The following is a 26317-nucleotide window of genomic DNA, read 5'->3' on the forward strand; positions in this document are numbered from 1 at the left end:
CCCCTGCACAAAGGTGATCAGAGCCAGCATCATGTAGGCAGCTTCAATCCTGGAGAATAATGAAAGTTGAAGCCGAGGGTGTCTGAAGTGGTGAATAAAGGATGTCTAACTCTATGACATCTTTTCTGTGTGCCGGAGGAACAGATCTGTGATTAATGTCCCAACTGGGTCACATTAGAGGTTGCTTGAAGATCTCCCAATACATCCCTCCTCCCATGGCATCACATGGATTGCACTGGATTTTATTTCAACTGCTGCTGCCTTGGCATTAATGCCACTTCTGAATTGGAAATAAAAAATGTGTAACCACTGCTTCCTCCAAGCATTATGCATGTTCTGCCTTTTGTGTTTTTGCCAAATGCAAGCTCAGCACGGTTTCCTTATCACCCTACTCCAAATTAAAATCTCATATGGCTACATTTAACTAAAGGTGAGGATCCTCTGAGTTCTAGGGACAGGATGGCTGGGAACTTGTGTTTTCCATTCTTTACTGGGGAGGTGGAACTCCCCACATACAGAATGGTTATCCAAAAGTGATAGGCAAACACGGGTGTAAGACATGACAAGCACAAAGCTGCTGAGAGAATTCTTCTTCATTCCTGAGACTAAGACCCTGGAGGCCTCTGTCTTTCCTTCCAGACTTGAATATGGGACAGTGTAATCTCAATGGCTGTTGGTGGCCAGCTTGCAAATATGAGAAGAATGATTTTAGGTGAAACTGCCAGTTTGATCAACAGAAAGCAGCATGGATGTGATGATCTAGCCCTTGGGTTAACAAAATCTGAGGCCCACATTGACCTGGATATCCAGGCATGAGAACCAAGATATTTTCTCACTGTTTACAAAACTTTGAGTTGCTTTTCATCCTCTTCACTGATGAAATAATCCTAAATTATATAGCTCCCAGCTATTTTATTTATTTTTATGTGAAAAATTACCTCAGCCTTTAAGATTATAGGAAAAAAATCTTTAACTTAGGATTTAATTTAGCATTTAATTTAATTTAAAGTATTTTCATAAAATTTTATATTCTATCAATTATTTCTTTTTCTCAGTGTTTATTTGGATAATAATCTAACTGTAAAAACAGTATCAACAACTTCCTTAATTCTTTTTAAAGTTAATTCAGTTACTAATTGACGCTATGCCCATCACAACTGACTGATGTATTAAGTTATGTTTTACTTTACTCATTTTATTTATTTATTTTTAATTTTGTGGGTACATAGTAGATGTACTTATATATGGGGTACATGAGATATTTTGATACAGACATGCAATATGTAATCATCACATTATAGAGAATGGTTATCCATCCACTTAAGCACTTATCATTTGTGCTGCAAACAATCCAGTTACACTTTTAGTTATTTTAAAATGTGCAATTAATTTATTAACTTATTATTGACTCTAATAATCTTGTTGTGCTATCAAATAGTAGGTCTTATTCTCTTTTTTTGTGTGTACTTATTAGCAATCCCCACCTCCCCCACAAGCCTGGTTATCCTTGTCAGCCTCTGATAACCATCTGTCTATGCCATATGTCCATCAGTTCAATTGTTGTGATTTTTGGATCCCAAAAATAGGTGAGAACCTAAGATGTTTGTTTTTCTGTGCCTGGCTTATTTCCTTTAACATAATGATCTCCAGTTCCGTTCATGTATATGCAAATGACAAGATCTCATTCTTTTTCATGGCTGAATAGTACTCTATTGTGTATATGTACCCCATTGCTTCCAAATCTTAGCTGTTGTGAACAGTGCTGCAAAAAACATAGGAGAGCAGATATCTCTTCGATATGCTGATTTTCTTTCTTTTGGGTGTATACCCAGCAATGTGATTGCTGGATCATATGGTAGCTCTAGTCTCAGTTTTTTTGAGGACACTCCAAGCTGTTCTGTATAGTAGTCGTACTAATTTACATTGCCACCAACAGTGTACAAAGGTTCTTTTTTTCTCCACATCCTCGCCAGCATTTGTTATTGCATGTCTTTTGGATATAAGCTATTTTAACTGGGGTAAGTTGATATCTCATTGTAGTCTTATTTGCATTTCTCTGATGATCAATGATGTTGAGCATGTTTTCATATGCCTGTTTGCCACTTGCATGTCTTTTTTAGAGGAATGTCTAAGCAAATATTTTGCCTATTTTTTTGTTGGATAATTAGATTTTTTTAATATAGAGTTGTTTGAGTTCCTTATATATTGTTGTTATTAACCCATTGTCAGATAGGTGGTCTGCAAATATTTTCTCCCATTTTGTGGGTTGTCTCTTCACTTTGTTGATCTGTTGTACAGAAGCTTTTTAACTTGATGTGATCCCATCTGGCCATTTTGGCTTTGGTTCCCTGTGCTTGTGGGGTATTACTCAAGAAATTTTTGTCCAGACCAGTGTCCAGGAGAATTCCCCCCCCACCCCGCTTTTTTTTTTTGTAGGAGTTTCGCAGTTTGAGGTCTTAGATTTAAGTCTTTTATCTATTTTGATTTAATTTTTGTATATAATGAGACATAAGGGTCTACTTTCATTCTTCAGGGGATATCCAGTTTTCTCAGCACCATTTATTGAAGAGGCTGCTTTTCCCCAGTGTACATTCTTGGCACCTTTGTAAAATATAAGTTCACTGTAGGTATGTGGATTTGTTTCTAGGTTCTCAATTCTGTTCCATTGGTCTATGTGTCTGTTTTTATACCAGCACAGTGCTGTTTTGGTTATTATAGCTGTGGAGTAGGATTTGAAGTCCGATCATGTAATTTCTCCAGTTTGGTTCTTTTTTCTTAGAATAACTTTGGCTATTTTTGGTCTTTTGTGGTTCCATATAAATTTTAGAATTGTTTTTTTCTATTTTTTCAAGAATGTTCTTAGAATTTTGGTAGGGATTGCATTGAATTTGTGGATTGCTTAGGTAGCATGGACATTTTAACAATATTGATCCTTTCAATCTGTAAACATGAAATATTTTTCCATTTGTTGGTGTCCTCTTCAATTTCTTTCATCAGTGTTTTATAGTTTTTATTATAGAGATCTTTTACTTTCTTGGTTAAATTAATTCCTAGATATTACATTTGTGACTATTGTAAATGGAATTTTGAAAAAATACCTTCTTTAGGTTTTTTTGCTGTTGGCATATAGAAATGCTACTGATGTTGTATGTTGATTTTGTATCCTGCAAGTTTACTGAATATGTTTATCAGTTCTAGTAGTTCTTTGATGGAGTCTTTAGGTTTTGCCAAATATAAAATCATACAATCCGCTAACAGGCATAATTTAACTTCTTAAAATTATTCCTTGGTATCCATTTCGATTACCTTTCTTTCTTTTTCTTTTTGATTGCTCTAGCTAGAACTTCTAGTACTATGTTGAATAACAGTGGTGAACATGTGCACCTTTGTCTTGTTCCAGATCTCAGAGAAACGGCTTTCATCTTTTCCGCATCTGATGTAATACTAGCTGTGATTCTGTCATATACAGCTTTTATTATGTTAATATACCTTCCTTCTGTATCCATTTTTGAGGGTTTTTATCATCAATGGATGTTGAATTTTATCAAATGCTTTTCAGCATCAGTTGAAATAATCATACAATTTTTATCCTTCATTCTGTTGATATGATGTATCATCATACTGACTGACTTCTGTATGTTGAACCCTACTTACATCCCAGGGATAAACCCCACTTGGTCATGATAAAGGACCTTTCTAATGTATTGTTGAATTTGATTTGCTAGTAATTTGTTGAGTATTTTTGCATCAATAGTCATCAGAGATACTGGCCTGCAGTTTTTTTTATATACATGTTACTGTTTGATTTTGGTGTCAGAGAAATACTAACCTGATGGAATAAATTTTTAAGTATTCCCTCCTCATCTACCTTTTAGAATAGTTTGTGTAGGATTGGTATTAGTTTTCTTTAAATGTTTGGGAGAATTCAGCAGTGAAGACATTGGGTGTTGAATTTTCTGTACTAGGAGACATTTCATTATGTCTTAATTAGATCTCATTACTTTTTATTGGACTCTTCAGACTCTTCTGCTTAATGGCAATAAATATGGAAACTGGTTAGGAAAAAATGTATATTTTCAAATAACCTGTCTTTAAACTCAATAATTCTTTCTTCTGCTTTATCCATTCTGCTATTTAAAAACTCTGATGCATTTTTCAGTATGTCAATGGCATTTTTCAGCTCCAGAATTTCTGCTGACTCTTTTTGTTTCAATCTCTTTGTTAAATTCATCTGACAGAATTCTGAATTCCTTCTCTGTGTTATCGTGAATTTCTCTGAGTTACCTCAACACCGCTATTCTGAATTCTCTGTATGAAAGGTCACATAATTCTGTTTCTCCAGGATTTGTCCCTGGTGTCTTGTTTAGTTCGTCTGGTGAGGTCATGATTTTCTGGATGCTGTTGGTGTTAATAGATGTTCTTTGGTGTCTAGGCATTGAGGAGTTTGATATTTATTGTAGTCTTCACTGTCTGGGTATATCTGTAGCTGTCCTTCTTGGCAAGACTTTCCAGATACTTGAAAGGACTTGGGTGTTGTGATCTAGGCTGTATCTGCTTTAGAGGGCACCCCAAACCCAAGAATGCTGTGGTTCTTGCAGACTCATAGAGGTACTGCCTTGATGGACAAGATCTTGGGGAATCCTCTGGTTTACCAGGCAGAGACTCTTATCATATTTCCTTAGTTTCTCCCAAACAAATGTAGTCTCTCTCTAGGTTCTGAGTCACTTAAAGCTGGGAGTGGAGTAACACAAGCACCCCTGTGACTACCACCATTCTGACTGCACTGGATCATGCCTGAAGGCAGCATAGCACTGGGTCTCACCCAAGGCCTGCTGTAACAGTTTCCTGGCTAACGCCTATGTTCACTCAAGACCCTGGAGCTCTACAATCAGCACATGGCAAAGCCAGACAGGCCTGTGTTCTTCCCTTCAGGGCGGCAAGGTCTCCCAGGCCCTGGGTGGGTCTAGAAGTCCAGTCTAGGAGTCAGGGACTAGAGTAAAAAACCTTAGAAGTTTACCTTGTGGCTGAGCTGGCATTCATACCATGAAACACAGCCCTTCTCACTCTTCCTTCCCCTTTCCAAAGGCAGAGGAACCTCACCCCATAGCCACCATCCCCCAGGCCACAGAGAGTACTGACAGACTACCACCTATGTTCCCTTAAGGACCAAGGTTTTAAAAATCAGTTTATGGTGAATGCTGCCAGGCCTGGGACTCACCCTAGACGGCAGTGGACTCCCTTCTGGCCCAGGGCAGCTCCATAAATGCCATCCAAGAATCAAGTCCTGGAATCAGGGAACCCAAGTGGCTGCTTGGTGCTCTACATCCCTGTGGCCATCCTGGAACCTAAGGTGCAAGACAAAGTTCCCTTTACTTTTCCCTCTGCTTTTTGCAAGCAGAAGGAGTTTTGCCCCACAGCCACCACAGCTGTAATGTGCTGAGTCTCACCTGAAGCCAGCAACTGTCAGTGGCTCACCCAAGGTCTTTGATGTAGTACCTGGGTATCACTGCTGGTTATTAAGGACCCAAGGGCTCTTCAGTTAGAAGGTGATGAATGCTGCCAGGACTGTGTTTCTCCTCAAGATAGTAGGGTCCCTTTTGACCCAGGGCATGTCTAGAAATGTTGTCCAGGAGCTAGGGCCTGGAATGGGAGCCTCATAACTCTGACTAGTGCCCTATCCTTTTGTGGCTGAGCTGGTATCCAAAATGTAAGACAAAGTCCTCCCCATTCTTCTCTCCTTAAGTAGAAGGAAAGAGTCTCTTGGAGCTGCAAGCTGTGCGGCCTGGGGTTAGGGAAGGGGTGATGCCAACACTTCCTTAATGATCGCAGTTGGTGTCTCAGTATGTTACCTGCCTCCTCTACTCCAGTCCTCTGTCTTTGGGTCAGGTTCGGCACTAGGACTCACCTAAGAGTTGCAGTCCTTATAGCTTAGACTACCTTTCAAGTTTATTTGATCACAGAGCTCTTTAGCCCATGGTGATGAGGTTTGTGGGAATTCAAGTTTCAACACCTGGGATATGTGATTCCTCTCTGGCTAGGGCTGGTTTAAATGCTGCCTTGCTGGGCATGCATCAGCTGAGTTTGGTTCGGTTTTCTTTTCTACTCTAACAGGACAGTACTGAGTTCAATGTCTCACAATTGCTGTGTTCTCCCTCTTCCAGCACACAGAGATGCTCTGCACACCAAGCCATTGCTGCTTGGGGTTCAGGAGGGGTGATGGCAGGAATTCAGGACAATTTTTTCTATCTTCTCAGTGCCTCTTTCAGTGATTTGGATTTAAAACCAGGTACCATGAGGACTCACCTGATTTTTTTTTTTTTTTTTTTTTTTGGTTATTATAAAGGTGGTTGTTTTCTGTGTAGATAGTTGTTACATTGGTGTCATTCTGAGGGGGACGATTGATTGAGCTCTCTCTTCTGCCATCTTGCTCTGCCTCCAGTTCACTTTACTCACTTTAGACCTAGAAAACTGTAGCTTAGAAAAATTATTTTGTGTTTCTGAGCTAGTAGAGTTAACAAGTGAATGAATTGCTTTGAGAGGCTACATCTTCTGAGATCTAGTCAAGCAAGCAATTTATTGGAAAACATATATATATATATAAACTAATAAATTACATATTCATTAACAAACTACATTGAAGCTATTTAATGTTGTATACAAAGGAAATATAACTGGTTTGGGGAGATATGTGATACGTTTCTTGTGAATTGAGGAGGTCCATGCTTATGTTATATTATGGGCATTATATGACTCTTAAAATGCAAAATGACTTAGTTTGACTCCAACCTTTTGTCTTACATTCTATACTCTTATACTATGTATATCAATAAATGTCAATCATTTTATTGAAGACTTTATTTCTTGTAATTTCTAGATTCTAATTGCTCTTTTCCCTAGATACTATAGGAAAGAATCAGAAACATCAGCAACACAATTTTTATTTTTATGTTTTTATTTATTTTATTATTATACTTTAAGTTCTGGGATATGTGTGCAGAACATGCAGGTTTGTTACATAGGTATACATGTGCCATGGGGGTTTGCCGCACCCATCAACCTGTCATCTAGGTTTTAAGCCCCACATGCATTAGGTATTTGTCCTAATGTTATCCATCCCCCTTGCCCCCAACCCTCTGACAGGCCCTGGTGTGTGATGTTCCCCTCCCTGTGTCCAGGTGTTCGCATTATTCAGCTCCCACCTATGAGTGAGAACATGCAGTGTTTGGTTTTGTGTTCCTGTGTTAGTTTGCTGAGAATGATGGTTTCCAGCTTCATCCATGTCCCTGAAAAGGACATGAACTCATTCTTTTTAAAGGCTGCATAATATTCCATGGTGTATATGTGCCACATTTTCTTTATCCAGTCTATCACTGTTGGGCATTTGGGTTGGTTCCAAGTTTTTACTATTGTGAATAGTGCTGCAATAAACATACACATGCGTGTATCTTTGTAGTAGAATGATTTGCAATTTTTTGGATATGTACTCAGTAATCAGATTGCTGGGTCAAATGGTATTTCTGGTTCTAGATCCTAGAAGAATCGCCACACTGTCTTCCACAATGGTTGAACTAATTTACACTCCCACCAACAGTGTTAAAGTCTCCCACTATCATTGTGTGGGAGTCTAAGTCTCTTTGTAGGTCTCCAAGAACTTGCTTTATGAATCTGGGTGCTCCTGTATTGGGTGCATATATATTTAGGATAGTTAGCCCTTCTTGTTGCCCTGATTTCTTTAACATTATACAATGCCCTTCTTTCTTTTTTTTTTTTCTTTTCATTTGCTTGGTAAAGATTCCCCCATCCTTTTATTCTGAGCCTATGTGTGTCTTTGCACATTAGATGGGTCTCCTGACTACAGCACACCAATGGGTCTTTACCCATACATTTAAGGTTAGTATTGTTATGTGTGAATTTGATCCTGTCATCATGATGCTAACTGGTTATTTTGCACATTTGTTGATGCAGTTTTTTCATAGTGTCATTGGTCTTTATATTTTGGTATGTTTTGCAGTGACTGGTACCAGTTTTACTTTCCCATATTTAGTGCTTCCTTCAGGAGCTCTTGTAAGACAGGCCTGGTGGTGACGAAATCCCTCAGCATTTCCTTGTCTGTAAAGAATGTTATTTCTCCTTCACTTATGAAGCTTAGTTTGGCTGGGTATGAAATTCTGGGTTGAAAATTCTTTAAGAATGTTGAATGTTGGCCCTCACTCTCTTTTGGCTTGCAGGGTTTCTGCAGAGACATTCACTGTTAGTCTGATGGGCTTCCCTTTGGAGGTAACCTGACCTTCCTATCTGGCTGCCCTTAATATTTTTTCCTTTGTTTCAACCTCAGAGAATCTGATGATCATGTGTCTTGGGGTTGCTATTCTTGAGGAGTATCTTAGTGGTGTTCTCTTTATTTCCTAAATTTGAATGTTGATCTGTCTTGCTAGGTTGGAGAAGTTCTCCTGGATAATGTCTAGAAGTGTGTTTTCCAACTTGGTTCCATTTTCCCTGTCACTTTCAGGTACACCAATCAATCATAGATTTGGTCTTTTCACTTAGTCCAATATTTCTTGGAGGCCTTATTCATTCCTTTTCATTCTTCTTAGTCTAATCTTGTCTTCACACTTTATTTCATTAAGTTGATCTTTAATCTCTGACATTCTTTCTTCCACTGGATCAATTCTGCTATTGATACTTGTGTATGCTACACGAAGTTCTCATGCTGTGTTTTTCAGCTCCATCAGGTCATTTATGTTCTTCTCTAAATTGATTATTCTTGTTAGCAGTTCCTGTAACCTTTTATCAAGGTTCTTAGTTTCCTTGCACTGGATTAGAACATATTCCTTTAGCTCAGAGGAGTTTGTTATTACCCACCTTCTAAAGCCTACTTCTGTTAATTCATCAAACTCATTCTCCATCCAGTTTTGTGCCCTTGCTGGAGAGGAGTTACAGTCATTTGGAGGAGAAGAGGTGTTCCAGTTTTTGGAATTTTCAGCATTTTTGCACTGTTTTTTCATCATCTTCATGGATTTATATACCTTTGATTTTTGATGCTATTGACCTTTGGATGGGATTTTTGGGCGGGCGTCCTTTTTATTGATGTTGATGTTATTGTTTCTGTTTGTTAGTTTTCTTTCTAACAGTCAGGCCGCTCTTCTGCAGGTTTGCTGGAGTTTCCTGGAGGTCCACTCCAGACCTTGTTTGTTTGGGTATCACCAGTGGAGGCTGCAGAACAGCAAAGATTGCTTTCCTCTGGAAGCTTCATCCCAGAGGGGCTCGCACCTGATGACAGCAAGAGGTCTCCTATATGAGGTATCTGTCTACTTCTGTTGGGAGGTGTCTCCTAGTCAGGAAGCATGGCCATCAGGGACCCACTTGAGGCAGTCTGTCCCTTAGCAAAGCTTGAGCACTGTGCTGGGAGATCCGCTGTTCTCTTCAGAGCTGACAGGCAGGAACATTTAAGTCTGCTGAAGCTGCGCTCACAGCCGCTCCTTCCCCCAGGTGCTCTGTCCCAGGGAGATGGGAGTCTTATCTATAAGCCCCTGACTGGGGCTGCTCCCTTTCTTTCAGAGATGCCCTGCCCAGGGAGGAGAAACCTAGAGAGGCAGTCTGGCTATAGCAGCTTTGTCAAGCTGCAGTGAGCTCCACCCAGTTCAAACTTCCCAGTGGCTTTGTTTACACCATGAGGGGAAAACCACCTACTCAAGCCTCAGTAGTGGTGGATGCTCCTCCCCCCACTAAGCTCGGTCATCCCAGGTTGACTTCAGACTGCTGTGCTGGCAGCGAGAGTTTCAAGCTAGTGGATCTTAGCTTGCCGGGCTCTGTGGGAGTAGGACCTGCTCAGTGAGACCACTTGGCTACCTGACTTCGGCTCCCTTTCCAAGGGAGTGAATGATTCTGTCTCACTGGAGTTCTATACACCACTGGGGTATGAAAAAAAAAAAAACAACAACAAAAAACCAACTCCTGCAACTAGCTCCATGTCTGCCCAAACAGCTGCCCAGTTTTCCACTTGAAACCTAGGACCCTGGTGATATAGACACACGAGGGAATCTCCTGGTCTGTGGGTTGCAAAAACTGTGGGAAAAGTGTGATATCTGGGCCAGATAGCACAGTCCCTCACAGCTTCCCTTGGCTAGGGGAGGGAGTTCCCTGGTCCCTTGCACTTCCCAGGTGAGGTGACGCCCCACTCTGCTTCTGCTTGCCCTCTGTGGGCTGCACCCACTTTCTAACCATTCCCAATGAGATGAATCGGATACCACAGTTGAAAATGCAGAAATCACCCATCTTCTGTGTTGGTCTCACTGGAAACTGCAGACAGGAGCTGTTCTTATTCGGCCATCTTGCCAGATCCCAACACAATTTTTAAATTATGAAACATTTTCAAGCAAATCTACAAACATTACTTCTGACACTTTCTCATGCAAAAGGCTTATTCATTCATGATTTCAGTGAACCAATCAACACATTTATTTGTCATTTATTATATGCCATGTGTCAGACAATCTGGAGATTCTGGTGAATAAAATTGCTAAGCTTTGTGCCTTCATACAAAATTCTTTTGATGGATATAAACAACTAACTGTACAATTACAATACAGTCCATTAGGAATTGTGCTTTGTAACATGGGAACATACACACAGAGTCTAGACTGGCTGGGAGGAAGTGTGGGTAGAATTATCCTGTGAAGGAGGCTCTGGGAACAAGCAGAGTTTTCCAGACACTTTGAAGAATAGAGAAAGAAGGCATATTTGAAAATCCAAAGAGCAAGTCCCTTAATGCAATGGTGAGAATTAGGGTTTTGGATTTAGACTTGTCTGAGTTCAAATCTGAGCCTAATCATTTCCTAACTGATAATGGCATTGTGTGACATGACAAACATGGAAAAGGTTCCTTTTCTTTTCAAATGCTCAATTTGTGAAAAGAAAAGAAAATTCATTCTAGCTGGAACATCTTTAACAGGGATTAAAGGTGATTTGTTCCATAATGCATTAGGGACAGAATCTGTTACATACCAAGCTCTTGATGAGTTGTGGCTAAGCTGGAGAGAGCTGGTATGAAGAACTCAGAGAGGGCCGACTGGAGGGCTCGGCTGACAGTGGTCTTGTGAGTCATGTCCAGAATTTCGATGTAATCTTAAGAGTCATGTGAAGAATCCGAAGGACTTTAAGCCAAGATGTTACACAATCAGATTACTATTTTGGAAAAATTTGATATTCTGATGTAGTCACATGGCAACATAAAAATGAAAAATATTTTATTTTGTAAGAAATTATGAAGATAAAACTGAATAAAAACCAATAGGTAAATGTCAGCAAAAAGAATTAATACTGTTTAGAAATTTATACATTACATATTATTTTCCTATAAATAGAAAAGTCTTGGCAGCCAAATAGTATCTTTAGAGACCCACACATGTTAGAGGATGTCTTTGGACCACCAAACTATTACATAACTTGTTTGTAATTCTAAGAAAAGCATATTACGATTTCAGTTGTTGACATATCCACATATGCAGAAAAATAAAAGTCACATACCCAGAAGATGATCAGAAATCTTGCTTGCAGTATTGTAACATTTGCAATTTTTACATATTAATAGTTAGTTATTTTCTTACTTATATTCTGTGGTTGCTTAAACAAATATTTATGGAACCAAGGTTTACATGAAAAAAAATTTACTTTTATTTCTACTGTCACATCTTATTTATTTTATTTTTATGTGTTGTCTTACCACATAATATAAAAGTATATATTCCCTGTTGGATTGTTTGTTCTTTTCTGTTTCACTGTGTAGGATACATATTAAATATTGTTGACATTGCACTTCTGATGTGTCCACATCATAGTTCTCTGGGTTGAAATTAGTACATATTGTTTTCCTTCCATAATATATAACTTCCAGTGTTTTTCAAAAGTATGGTTCAAGGATCAATCATGTACAAAAAGCCTAGGGAAGTGGAGTCCCTATTGTAAATGGAGATTCATTATTAACCCCACAGGTTTACTGAATCAACATATTTTGGGCATGGAGTCCTGAGACCTGCATTTAGAAATTACATAAGAATCCACTAGAACTAGTTTACTGGATTTTCACCAGCTGTCTAAGGCTTGTTTAGTGGATTCTTATGCAAATTCAAGTTAGCAAACTACTTCAGAATATGTGTGCACCTCTTTTCTATTAAATAGACCTGGACTATCTCATTGTTGTTATGTCTGTAAGTCTTACTTAACTGGTAAAACAATAACCATGATAGAGTATCTTGGTTTCTAATAAGTTCATCAGAAATACAATCTCATAAATCACTGGTGGATAAGCTGATAATATATAGACTGATTAAATAATGTTTGCAAGGACAGAGAGATGAAAATTTCAACATTATCAGCTTGAAAAGCATCCTCAGATGGTACTATGGACTAAATGTTTATGTTCCCCCTAAATTCATATCCTGAAGCCCTAATCCATAATGTGATAATATTTTGAGGTGAGTCTTTTGGGAGTGATTAGGTCGTGAGGGTACAGCCCTCATAAATGGCATTAGTGCCTTCATAGGAAGAGAGAGGAGAAAGATAACCGGTTTGTCTACTACATGAGGATATAGCAAGAAGGTGGCTGTCTGCAAACCAAGAAGACAGTACTCACCAGAAACCAAATGTGGCAGCACCTGGATCTCCAGAAGTGTGAGAATAAGTCTATAATTTCATCCACTCAGTCTATGGTATTTTGGTATAGCAGTCTAAACTGGCTAAGACAGATGATATGCATTTGGCATCATCTAATTTATTTGTGTGCATGTGTGTTATTTTATTTAAATAAATCACATGTAGTATTTTCATATTGCCCAAAGCTAGAAGGGATAGCTATTTTGTTAGAATATTTAAAAGGATATCCATAGGCTGAAACAAAAATGACTATATGAAAATTAAACTTCAAATGTGAAATCCCATACTATTTTGAAGACATTAGCTATATAAATCCAGGACGTGTAAAGAGGTGGACTAAGGACAGTTTATTTGCAAAAGACAGATAGATGTCTTTTGATCGATTTCAAACTGCATATGAATTAATAATATGAAGTAGTTACCAGATGTAGAGAAATTGTTTTAACTTTAATTATAATGTTTGTGCAACAGTAGGGATAAAATTATCATAATGCCATCAACATTGCATAATTCTAATTGTTGCATATTCTCTTCCAAACCCTGGAAACACAAGTACATAAGTCAAATAGTTTAATCGTAATGTATACATCATTGTTTAAATGTAGCTATGTCCATTTAATATCATATAATTAATGTGATTTTAAGCTTCATTTTTTCTAATGTAATGCTCTAGGTAAGGAAAATCATAACAGACTCTTGTGTCATGAATGACCCTGGCATAAAGAAACTTCTGGAGATGAGCTATGCAATGGCATGGAGTTTGGAAAGAAAGGAAATAGACAACATCCTGCCAGGGCAAAAAGGTTCTTAGGGAATCGTGAAAGCTGTTTCTATTAATACCTATTTGAATGATCATTTTGTGAAGGAGAAATTACCAAGTCTTTCAAACTTTTTATTTCCCTGTTTCTAGAAAGCATAATAAGCATCAGTTGGTTTCGATTCAACAAATTCTCATTCATCCTCTATTAAATTCCAAGCATTGGGCTTGGTGTTTAGGGCTACCTACAGGAGAACACAGATCTGTCTGACTTCATAAATATTATAGACTGATAGAAAAACAAGCATTAAAATCCTTGTCAACTCCTTTTAAGACTCCTAAGGTGAATTTCCAAATATTTCCATTTTATAATAGTATCTTAATGTATGATTAATGTCTGTTATTTTATATATTTTTTATATATTTGTCATACGTATTTCTGTTTATATAATAAAATCCATTTGCTTAAACAGTAATAATGACTCTTCAGAAATGTTCACATAGGTTTATGGAGAAGATATGTTTTAGAAACAAAGGGAATTTACTACATAATTACTACAATTGGCATTAATATTAGGATGTGATAATAGTTCCAAAGGGGTTAGTAAAATTAAAATGTTAGTGCATTGATTGATATGCAGGAAAATTGAATTGGGCAATCTAGCCACTAATGACAAAACATGTTTGCATTAAGGATAATTCAGTAAAGAGTTCACTCCTACTTAGTAACAGTTGCAATTTTATCTTTTGAGATATAAATGTGCATATTTGCTTTATAACTATTGTATGACTCAGAGTTTAAAGTTATCTTTTATCCTTAGCTTTATAAGCAGTGTATCCAATAGCAACATATGAAAGACTTGCATTTTACATCGTATACATTTTACTTTGCATTAAAATTTCAGTATGATATCATTGCAACAAAACAGATGTTCAAGAATGTAGCATGATCCTATTTTAAATATAGACTTTTGGCAGTTTTAAAAATATTTAAAATCTGTAGTTTATTGTTTTAAGAAGTCCTCAAAATACCTTACTTAGTAAATCTTCATAACTATGTTCTATCACATCTTCTATTTAAGAAAGTTGTTTTTTCAGTTTGTAATCACTCTATACAATATGTTCATTTTATGAAGCTTTTGTTAGAAATGTAAGAATTTTATATATCATAATTTAATTGCATTATTCTCATAAAGCATTAAAGGTTGACATTTCATTATCTCACAATTTGTTTTATAAAATTTTAATCTTTAATCTTTAAATTGATATGCTGATGGGATTAAATAATATTAACAAACTTGTTATGGATATAAAATTCACTTAGATAAGACAATAAAATATATTTTTAAATCAACAAAGTAAAATTCCTAGAAAAATAAGCTTTGCTCTTTAAATATATTTCTGAATTGCATTCCTGTCTGATAACTTTATTTACTAGAGTTGTGGATCTATAAATGCATGATAAAATGCAAGCTAGTCAGCTTAAATTGCCACTATAAAAATGTAGAAGGGATACATGAAGCTACTTTTTAAAAGTCTTTATAATCATATTAAAGTATACGGCATTTACTGGATAACATTCTTCTCATGGTTCTTATATTCACTACCAACAAAAAAAGTAACAGCCAAAAGTAATTAATCAAAGAAACGCAATTTGAAATTATGTAGAGTGTATAAAAAGTCACCAGTATTTTACCTTCATTGATACTGTGCACTGTATAAACGTTACCTCATTTAATCCTCACAAGAGCCAAATGAGGTAGCACCCATTATTACTTTCATGTAACCAAGAATCTTAGGCTAAGTATTTAGCTGAATGTCAAGCAGTTAGGAAGTGGTATTAACAGATAGGTCTTTTAGACCCCAGAGAATAAATTCTCCGTGTTACTTTCACATGCTTCACAGCCCTCGGGCTACTGGGCACCAAGAGGCAGCATTTAAGGCATTCGACATTCAATAAGCCTTTAATGAAGTCTTCTTTGCATTAATACCAAACTAGGAGATACCTCTGTTTCTAGTTCTCCTCCCTCCCTCTGTCACCCCATCTAACGTAGGTCATCAGGATAGGTTGAAAGGGGAATTTGTAGTCATCTCTTCTAATCAGGAGATCCCTGAAAGCCAAACATTTAAATGTTATCTTCTTGAAATAAAAATACCATAGTTTTAGTTAGGAGTGTGCTATGTTGAAAATAACAGAAAAACTGACTTCTGTGGCTTAAACAAATAGGGAATTATTTTCTTCCCATAGCTGGAGGAAGGGAGGTACAGCTTTGGCTCAGCTCTTAACAGTGCAATGTCTAGTGCCTCTATGGTTCTCTTAGACACAGATGGCTGCTTTCAGAGAAGAAATAAGTGGAAAGTGATATGAGTTCTATGACGTCATCTTTCATTAGAAACAAATAGCTTTCCTAGAACTTCTTCACATTTCCTTTGAGGTTTCATTGATCGGACTGGGTACTGTGGCCATGTGTAAGCTGCTAGAAAGGATGGAAAACTGGGGATAGAGGGCAACTTTAGGCTCACACCACTGTTTCTCCATGGAAGCACTTTTGATGTTTTGAATGAATAATTCTTCAGTATGTTAGATTGTCTCATGTCATGTTCACCAAGCTAGTTTCTCTTTCCAATAATTGTGAAACGAAAAATACGTCCACAGTATTCAAATCACTCCTTAAGGGTGCAGAATTGTACCATTTGTGACTCACTAGATTACATTAATTGTCAACTATCACTTAGTTCTGGGCACTTTGCTAGCACAAATAAAATAAAATTTTGTAACAAAAGAAAAAGAAAAAAGTATATTCATAGGGGAGGCAACATTCCCTGCCTCATCTACTAGATTGTGTAGATTTCTTATTCAAGTAATAAAATGTAAAATTTTAGCGTTTTAAAGCATTTCATACCATTTAACATTATACTTAATAGATTCCCCTCTTTTCCTCCCTCCCTCCCTCCCTCCCTTTCCTTTCCTTTCCTTTCCTTTCCTTTCCTTTCCTTTCCTTTCCTTTCCTTTCCTTTCCTTTCCTTTCCTTTCCTTTCCTTCTCTTTCCTTTTCTCTTTCTCTTTTATTCTTTTCTTTCTTTTCCTCTTCTCCCCTCCCTCTTGGTTTTTTTCTTTCTCCTAACAAAGCAGGCTTATTACTATTCACACTTGGGGAAAAACAGTACAAAATGATTTACTTCTGCCCTTTTTCTTGCTGTTAGTAGAACTTTCCTATGTTTTTCATGATGATCTATTATCATGAAATGAGCACTTAGTGTTAAACTCTGCAATCTATCCTTACATATGTTTCAGAATTCTTTCTTTTTCCTTCCTCCCTCTCTTTCCCTCCCTGAACATTGGGTCCTAAAAATACTGGGTGAAACAGGACAAGCAGGACATAGACATCCACAAGGGAGTTGGGGAGAGATGTGGTGGCTCAAGGTGAGGTTTCAGAGTGAGAGGACAGCCTGTGACGGGTGGGTTGCCCTGGACTAGGTGGCGGAGCTGAGGAAGGGCCTGGCTAATTTCAGGCTGGCTGGGCATCACAGCCCAACTCAGTGCAGGGTGTCACAGCACAGCAAAGTGAGAAAGTGTGTCTCACAGAGGGTCAGCTTAGCTGGGGGAGCCAGAGCACTCAGCTGAAGGGAAGGGACATGTAAATGAAGTGAATACAAAGTCGGACCTATGCTAAGAGAAGCCTGACCTATAGTGTCAGAACACAAGACCCCCAGTTAAATTTAAACTTCAGATAAACAATGAAAGTATACTGATGCTTTTAAAGAAATAAGTTATACCTATAAGCAGTATAGCTTTTCTTGGGACACACCGATACTACAAAATAATTCGTTGTTGCTCTGAAATTCAAATTTAACTGAGCATCCTGTATGTTATCTGGCAACTGTTCTACAAGGGTATAAGGGACTTCCATGTGGCAGACAGCCCAGGCTTCCGGAGCTGGGTGAGCAGTAAACCTGCATGGATCAGGGGTCATGGCAGAGGCAGAAGTTTGGTTGTATACAGGGCATCTTATCAAATAGGTAAATATGTAAGCACAATGAGATCTGGGTTTCTCATAGTTGGAGAAGGAGTTTGCATTTATGGAAAGAAAGAAAGAGAACTAGTATAGGCCCTGTGAGGTTAGATTGGAATTAGTTATTGGTATGAACTCACAATTTTGAAGATTTATAGATCTAGAAATAAATATAGATGTAAAACCCTGTGTCTGTGTATGTGTGTGTGTCTGTATGTGCATGTGTGTATGTGTTTGTGTGTATATACGTATATTCACGAGGCTTCCTTCCTCTTGGAAGGACTGGCATAGCAATACTTCAATGACAGTAAGCACACACCATATACCCAGATCTTGGCTTCTCCAAGGGGTCTTGGAGAAATGACTGATTCCAGTGTTGGAGCCGAGCAAGTATTAGATGAACCTGGAATATCTTGTTGAGCCATGAATGTTGGAAATATGGCAAAAGAAAAAGCACCTTGAAAGAACTACTACTGTCCCAAAAAAGGTTCATTTGAAGATTAAAATAAAAATGTTGTTAAATAATTATAACCCATCTAATAAAAATTGGAAACTATCAACCAGTATAGGTATAAGTAAATGATATGGTTTGACTCTGTCCCCACCCAAATCTCATCTTGTAGCACCCATAATTCCCACGTGTTGTGGGAAGGACCTGGTGGGAGGTGACTGAATCACGGGGGCAGGTCTTTCCCATGCTGTTCTTGTGATACTGAATGGGTCTCATGAGATCTGATGTTTTTTAAAAACAGGAGTTTCTATGCTCCAGCTGCCTCTTTGCCTGCTGCCATCCATGTATGATGTGACTTGCTCCTCTTTGCCTTCTGCCATCATTGTGAGGCCCCCTGCCCCAGTCATGTGGAACTGTGAGTCCAATAAACCTCCTTCTTTTGTAAATTGCCCAGTCTCGGATATGTCTTTATCAGCAGCATGTAAATGAACTAATACACTAAGTAAATGAATAAGTTGAAATTTTGATGAGGAACAGGATGTTTACTTCCCACAAAATACTAATTACAAAGGGATAGAGAATACAATGGAGAGGCCTGGCAGACATCACTTTAGTCAAGTGATAAAGGTAATAGGATGTTGGTAACAAGACAAATCAAACCTGGGCACAATGTGATAGAGTGAAAGGATACCTCATCACTTCTCTCTTATGCCTACCAAAGATGCTAACCTGAATCTAATATTAAGAAAACAGCAGGTAAACCCACATTGAGATAAATTCTGTAAAAGCTAGTGCTTGTAATATTCAAAAGTTCAAGGTCATCGAAAGTCAGCAAAACTGAGGAGCTGTGTCAGAGTGAAGGGGACTAAAGGAAATATAGCAGCAAAACACAACATGTCATTCTGATTTGGACTTTTTGGTGTACTGGATATTATGGGGATAATTGGTAAAATTGGATGGGTCTGAGAATGAGATTGTAGTAAGGTATTAACATTAGTGTCCTGATATTGATGGTTATACTATGAGTATGTATTCTCCCTCCCTCTCTTTCTCCCTTCCTCCCTTTCCCTTCTTTTCTTTTGTCCTTTCCTTTCCTTCCCTCCCTCCCTCCTTTCTCTCTCTCTCTTTCTTTCTTTCTTTCTTTCTTTCTTTCTTTCTTTCTTTCTTTCTTTCTTTCTTTCTTTCTTTCTTTCTTTCTTTCTTTCTTTCTTTCTCTCTCTCTCTTTCTTTCTTTCCTTCTTTCTCTCATTTCCTTTCTTCCTTTCTTTTTTATTTGTTTGTAAAATCCCTTTTTCTGTAGAACATGCACACAAATTATCACAAATATCTGAGTATAATGAAACATCAGGATGGCAATTATTTTCAAATAATTCAGAAAAAAAGTGATTTCTACCACACTTGCAAGTTTTCTATAGGTTTGAGATTCTTGTTCACCTAAATGTTTTAGGTGTTGACTGCTATAATTGCAGTTAAATGCTTGAACACAGGAACAATTTGGTTAACTGGAATGCATGAGGTATGGTATTTTCATTAATTGAACTTAATGGTTAACCAACAGAGAAATGGAAATTCCCTTTTCATTTAATCTTTATCTGGCACATTTCCAGATATATCAATATGCATCACTGCCTCAGAAAGTAGAGTAGAATGCTCTTGCAATAAATGTACTTGACAATCCATCTGCCTTATGGCATGTCATCTATCAATGTCTTTTATAAAGTCATTCAGAGGTACTACTCAGGTGAAACAGAGGGTGACAAATCTGTGATCCTTCAAAAGATTCGGCTTCTAAAATAGCTTTCATGGGTAAATCCTTGATACTGGCTAAGGTAAGCAGGAAATCTGGTTATAGTTCAGTGATTCAAAAAGTATGGTTTTCTTATCAAAAGTGGTGTCCAAATTTTCCTCCCATCTCAATTTGATAAAAAGCTTCTGGCAATGTAGACATTGGGTCTTCCTCTAATTCCTGAAATGGAAAGTGTTATGTGCCTTATGTTACTGGGGTTCTGTGCCTCAGGGTCTTCATTGTCAAATGAAATATTGATAGTTTTTATTTCACAGAGTTCTTATTCAGATCATGAGAATAAAGTACTTGGATTGAAGGAGCTTAGTAAAAAGTGGCAAAACTAGACAAATAAGATTAGTTGATAGAAATCACTACAAGTACCTCCACTTATGGTTTTTATCCCATTGAGGATATCAGAATCTTGTTAGTCAAGAGTTTAAGAGTCAAGATATCAGATAGTCTGATACCTGAAAAGGGTCTGAGTGAACATGCTCCACAAAATAAGAACCAAATTTACTGAATTCAGAATAATAAATGAATGCTGATTATGTAGAATAAGGTGAGACAATATGTAACAGGTTTTTAAGTTAATTTCTTCCTTCTTCTTTTTGGTGAAAGCACTGCAGTTGCATCATTTGATTTTTACGTAACAAAGCCTATATTCATTAGGTTGCAGAGGAGCAGTTCACTCTGCCCACACCCTGACACTTGTCTCTGTTAGCCGGGAAAGCATCAGGCCCACTCTTTGCGTGGGTTGCCCTTCAGCTGTACAGTTCTTGTTAATCTGGAGGATCTGTGATACTGCAAGTCCTTACACTGTTTGGCATGGGCTTTTGCTATCATCTGACAATAGGAATAGTGTCTTCCCCATTAAGGGCAAGCACAGGTTTACATATATTGATCCTTATCACTAATTGTTCAAAATATTAAGGGAAATTTCATGGGTAAGATTGAACAGGGTAGGGAAGTATTTTCAATTTCTGCTCTGTAGTGTGGACATTCAAGTCATTATTACTGCTGAGTTGCTAGCATTTTTCAAGCTGTCTTTTAGCCCAGAACAAGTCATAGTTTTAATGTTTAAGTCACAAAGACCAGCCCATATAAAGAGAGAGTTTTGATTAAAAAATAATACTCTTCCTATCTCTGTGGTGCCTCCCTGAAATTTTTGCTTACCACTCAGCCTCTTTCATCATTGTAGTCATTACTCAGGGATCACTGGGTGAATGAATAAGTTTTATGCCATCCCTTTCCCCCCGATACTTCCCAAAAGGAAACATCATTAGGTACTTATGCCAGTGTTTATACATTGAATTAGAGAAGCAGAAGTTCTTTGTATAATTTATAGTCATCGTTACATATTTAATAGCATACAATCTTTTCTCAAATTGAAGTTTTAAAATAACTTAATTTGTTTCAGCTTGAATTAATTTCATTGGAATTATTACAATACCATATCTGCAAAATTTAAATGTTGGAAGATGGAATTAGAGAAAAGAATAGTAAGATTTTGTTTCAAAGTTCATATAAATGCTACTGATAAATCATAAATGAAAAAAATACTCTAAACAAACTAATATAAAGTTTTTCTGGTATGACTGCATTGAACGTGTGGTAATGGAAACTTGATAAGCAGAGGCTGAATTGGAAAGTGGTTTATTTTAGATATTAAAAAAGCCCGGAAGTGGGGTGTTCAAGGCTAACATGGCACATGATAGATGTTGTGAAATACCTCTGTTTCTTTCAGTTTCTCAATCAGCCACCCTTAGCATGTGGCCTTTAACCTCAGGCTTGTCTACTTCAGCCTGTCATGTCTGTGTTCCAAGGGGAGAGAGAAGGACAAAAGCTTAAAGGCTAAAGTGTAACCATCAACTGAGGCAACCTTTCTCACCAGCTTGAAGGGAAGTCACACTCAAAGATTTCTTAAATCCTGTTGGCAAGGAGTGTGGCATATGATTACTCCAGTGGCATTGAATTTTTCAAAGCTAAGTATTTTAAACTGGGAATATTTCTAACTCCAAGAAAAGTAGAATTCTCTGATTAAAAGAAAGAATAGACATCTGTCAGGGCACTAGTAGCGTTGGCCACGAATGTCTTAATTTAGATAGATCCTAATAAAAATAACAATCATCAAGTTTCAGAATCTTTCTTCAAATTTGATTAGTGAAATATGTATCCCTTCCTACTACTTACTGAATGAGAGAAATTTTCCATAGATAAGATAAAGTGTGACTTCATACAGGATCATATTTACTTGGTAATCAGAATAGTTTGTTTATAGTACTTATCATAATTCATTTCCTGATAAATGGAGAAGAAAGTACATCCAAAATGACCTCTGTTGTTTCTTTTGCATTCTTCTATTTTTTAAATATTCTGTGTTTCTGGGAATAATAGATAGGAGAAATTTATGTATTAAAATTATTTAATGGTAACTCAAGTATTTCCCTTTATATTATATATACTATTATTTAGATTTAGAAGGACAGCAAAATTTTAATTTTATTTGTTCCTTTATGTTGTACCAACAATACAAATTTAAATATACTTTAAAATAGATTTAAAGCTAATGTGATTCATTAGAAATACATGAAGTGTTGATTTTATAAGTGTTGCATCAATTAATATTTTTATGTGACTTACCTTTACTATCAACAGCTTTTATTCTGATTTACAAAGCAAAACAAAATAGCAAATTTGGGGTACATTTGAGCACTTATGTTGAGTTACTTCAGAAAATTATTAAATAAAGTTAGTTACTCATGTAGGAATTAATCAAATAATGTATCTCTTTTAGAAATTAATTATAAAATTAATGAACATTTTCCATTGTCTCATTTAAATATTTGTTCTAACTGACATTAAACTAAGACCTAATAAATAGAATACAGTCTAGTTTTCAGAAATAATCAATTGTTTATGTGTGTTAGTGTGTTTTGAGGAGAGGAGGTGATATGGAAATTTGTAGTTTGATAAAAGAAAAGATAGAAAAAGAAGCAACTCTAAAGTAACAATTTAAAGCTATGATGCTATCAAAGGTGCACATATTAACTATAATAAAAAGCCATTTAAATATGCAATGTGTGTTGGGGAGGAAATGAAGTCAACAGAAAATATTACATTACAAAAATAGGGGAAGTATAAAAAAATTACAATGCCCAAAGTTAAAGAAAAAAAGGAAATAAAGGTAGTAAGTATATTTTTGAAAAAGAAAATCCTAGTTAATGACAATTGCTGTCCCTGAGATACAATACCCAAGAAAAAATAGAAAATTAGGACTGAAAGACACAATAGATGAGACTTTCCCTTACATGAAGGAAGGACTGATTTTTTTTTAGGTCAAAGAGAAACAATCTTCCAGAAAATATGCATAAAACAAAGGACCTTACAAGACAACTTGCATGGATACTCTGAAGCAACTTTGAGGTCTCCTTGATGAGGAAAGTTGGCTCAACCTGCTGTAGAGGTGAATCATTTGGTTAAAGTATATTCATATTTTATGGCCTCTTTTCAGGTGTCTGACCCTCTCTCAAAAAAAAAAAAATCTTATTTGCTTACTTTATTGATATTCATCTGCAGTTTGAATACATTTCTTCCCACCATTTTGGCTCCCAAAATCTTTGAATCTGATACCATTTCCTATTCTGATAGTATAATACCACTCATACATGTTATATCTTTATTTCAGCATAGTGTTTGATGGGATCTTTTCTGGTATCTTTTTTTGCAATCTCTAACACTAAAACTTAGTGTGTCTTGCAATTTTTTACAAACATATTTTTCATTTATATCAAGAGGACGTTAATTTTTGTGGTAGTATAGTATAGATTAATTTCATCAGTTCCCCTGCTGCTCCGGGTACCATTTAGAACTATTCCTAAAGTCTGCACTGAACTACAATAAATGTTTAGTCTAGTTTTAGTAGTTACTCCTTTTAAGGACAAATACCATCATGTACTGGAGTTCACACAAAATGTTTTGAGTTCTGTAGATATCTTCCTGATAAAAATTTTAAATTCCAAGGTATAATTTGGGGAGATAATTAATTACACCAACATTTTGTCCCATTGGAGGAAAGACCATTTGCCATTTTTCCCCATGCATGTTCTACCTATGCTCACTCAATTCTTAGCAACCTCCTCTTGCTAGCTTCATTCCCAACCCAAGGAAAAAAGATTAACCTGCTTATTCAAATCCATAGAGATTGATTGCACATAATTAGTAGCGGGCATTGCCACTGCATGCACAATCACTGGTTATATCTTCAAAGAGAGGAGTCTAGGTCTGGAACTTCTTGTTGTCATTTTTTTTTTTTTTTTGTATTGTGTTGTAGAATTGGTAAGCAACGTCAGGGTGTCCTCTTAAATTTTGGTGGCCTTTCTCTGTCTTTCATGCTGTGTCTGAATGGGTAAAAAAAAAAAAAAAAACCCTTCAGCTATACGTTTTTCTCTCATGCAGGTATACCTGAGCCTTCTGTTCTCAATATCTAAAACGTGAATGTCTTAACATGAGAGAGGTGTTTAGGAGGTCCCTTTCTGACTTAAAGCCTAAGTCAGAGGCTTCAATTTACTTTTTAACCAGCAGGGTTAGTTACAGAGTCTTGCAACCAACAAAATGACCTTTATTCCTGTTCTGTTTTGTTTGTTGGTTGCCTTACTTAATAACCACTTGGGAGAGATTCTTGACAGTGACATAGGATTTAAGCTTTCCTAGCCACCTGAATGCAAAATGATTATAATACCATCAAATGCTATCTCTGACTTCTAACATTGCTTCAAACATTTGATGAGAAGGTCTGTAGTTATGTATAAGTCTATGTCTGTGTTAGCTGTTGATTCCTGAGGACAGACAGCATGCATTTTATTTCTTATCCCAGGCAGCAGGTATAGTGCTTGTACACAGAAGGTATTTTTCCAGTGAGCCAGAACATAATCCCAAGTATATAATTTTGAAATCATATTTTTCAGATATTTGAAGTTTCTTATAAGGAAACATTTAATTTATAATACCCCAAAAGGGATTATGCTAATTTTAAAGATGAAGAAATTGAGACCCCAAGAGATTAAAGGTTTAAGTTTCCATGAAGAGGAAGTGGCAGAGTTGAGATTCCAGTGGAGATATGCCCAACTCTAAAGCCAGCTCTTGGCAGAGCATCACTGTTTCTCAGCTAGCCCAAGGGTACAGGGAGTTTTCAAATTGTCATCCTTAGTCAGCCAACATTATCTCATGCGACTCCAAATCAGTTCTCCTGGTTCTGGGCAGCCACTTGGACGTTCTTGATGATGAAATCCTGGTTCTGGGCAGCCACTTGGATGTTCTTGATGATGAAATATTTTGGTCTTTTGGCTGTTATGCAAGCATAGTCAACTAAAAAATAGCCTTATGAGAAAGTGTCTTCTCCATTATGCTGTTTATTTACAAAAGTCTTGGAGTAAGATGAGAGAGGGAAAAGGGGTGACAGGAAGTCCAGGAGGCTCAATGAAGGCAAGGCAGGAACATTTGAGAGAAACTAAATTCCAGCATCCTATTAATATTTAAAAATTATTACATTATATTAGTAAGAAATCTCTATATTCTCAGGCTGGTCACTTTTGTATGGCAGATGTCAAAAGCTGAGTCTCCAGCTTCAGCAATTGCCTCCAGCTTGTGTAAAGTTTTCTCTCTACAAGTATTCATGACTGAAGGCTGACTAGAGAATGAGCGAGGAAGAAAATAAAAGCCAGTTCTATCTTGTGCCTTTAGTTATGTACAGTCTTAATTGCATATTAGACTTGGCTACTTTGAGATAATCTTCTCTATAGTTAAGATGAGCTAATGGAATGTAGAGGGTTGTCTTTTATTGTTAAATGAATGTTGCTAATTTTGATCATGTTTCCTTAGTCTAACCATTCTCTGAATCATTGTAAATAAGCAGAAAAGCAAGGGACTAGTAGCAAACCTTTTCTTATTGTGTATTTATTTCTTTGTTGGCTGTTATATGATTGAGTGTATTTGTTTTAATTCTACAAAAACAAGCAGTTTATTCAAATGCAAGCAGTAAATAAAAGAGGGGGAAAACATAATTCAGGATGTTAAAAAATAGAAATACAAAAAACACATCAGGAAAAAATTGTATAAAAATATGTATGTCATAATTTTTTTAATAGTTGCTAAAATTATGTCTACAGATTTAGCTCTAAGCACTCTGGCAGCAAAAGAAGAAATGAGAAAATATATTACTTTAAAAATTTGTATCATCTAGGAGAAGCATACAATCTTCTTTTAGTTGTTATTAGAGTGACAACCATATCTAAGGCCTATTGTTTATGTACATGGGTTCTTAATGTTTTCTCAATGAATGCTTATGATATGCAGGCTGAAGCCAGTTGAGCTCATGTTTTCTAGGGCTTTAGTCCCTTCTTCTATGAAGATTGCTCCAGACCAAATGTGCACACCTCTAGTTACTGTGCAACACAACACATGAGCCATGGCCACTAGGTTTCATTTGAGATCATGTTCCATTGAAACTCTTTAGTGATATGAGAACCAAGACTGCTTTTTGTCTTCTTTCTTCCTATTTCTGTCCCATTTCTTCTGAAATTCTAGATAATTAAGAGCTACCATTTGCCCTGTCCTTCTAGATTACAATGTGATGAAGTCCTGCTGATCAATTTATATCTCAAA

General features: G+C 36.8%; 1 long non-coding RNA gene across 3 annotated transcripts in view; it reads left to right on the forward strand.

Moving 5' to 3' along the window:
- The first annotated feature begins 9148 nt into the window (after positions 1 to 9148).
- The window catches only part of LOC102143357 (uncharacterized), a 166188-nt gene continuing 149019 nt past the window's right edge, over positions 9149 to 26317 (forward strand). For 2 of the 3 annotated variants that reach the window (XR_010585409.2, XR_012432078.1), the window contains exons 1-3: positions 9149 to 9300; positions 18173 to 18286; positions 22993 to 23120. This is a non-coding gene — a long non-coding RNA (uncharacterized lncRNA). The remainder of the gene's footprint in view (positions 9301 to 18172; positions 18287 to 22992; positions 23121 to 26317) is intronic. The other variant, XR_012432079.1, reaches the window with a different exon arrangement.

The sequence above is a fragment of the Macaca fascicularis genome, chromosome 3 (assembly GCF_037993035.2).
Source record: "Macaca fascicularis isolate 582-1 chromosome 3, T2T-MFA8v1.1".
NCBI lineage: Eukaryota > Metazoa > Chordata > Mammalia > Primates > Cercopithecidae > Macaca > Macaca fascicularis.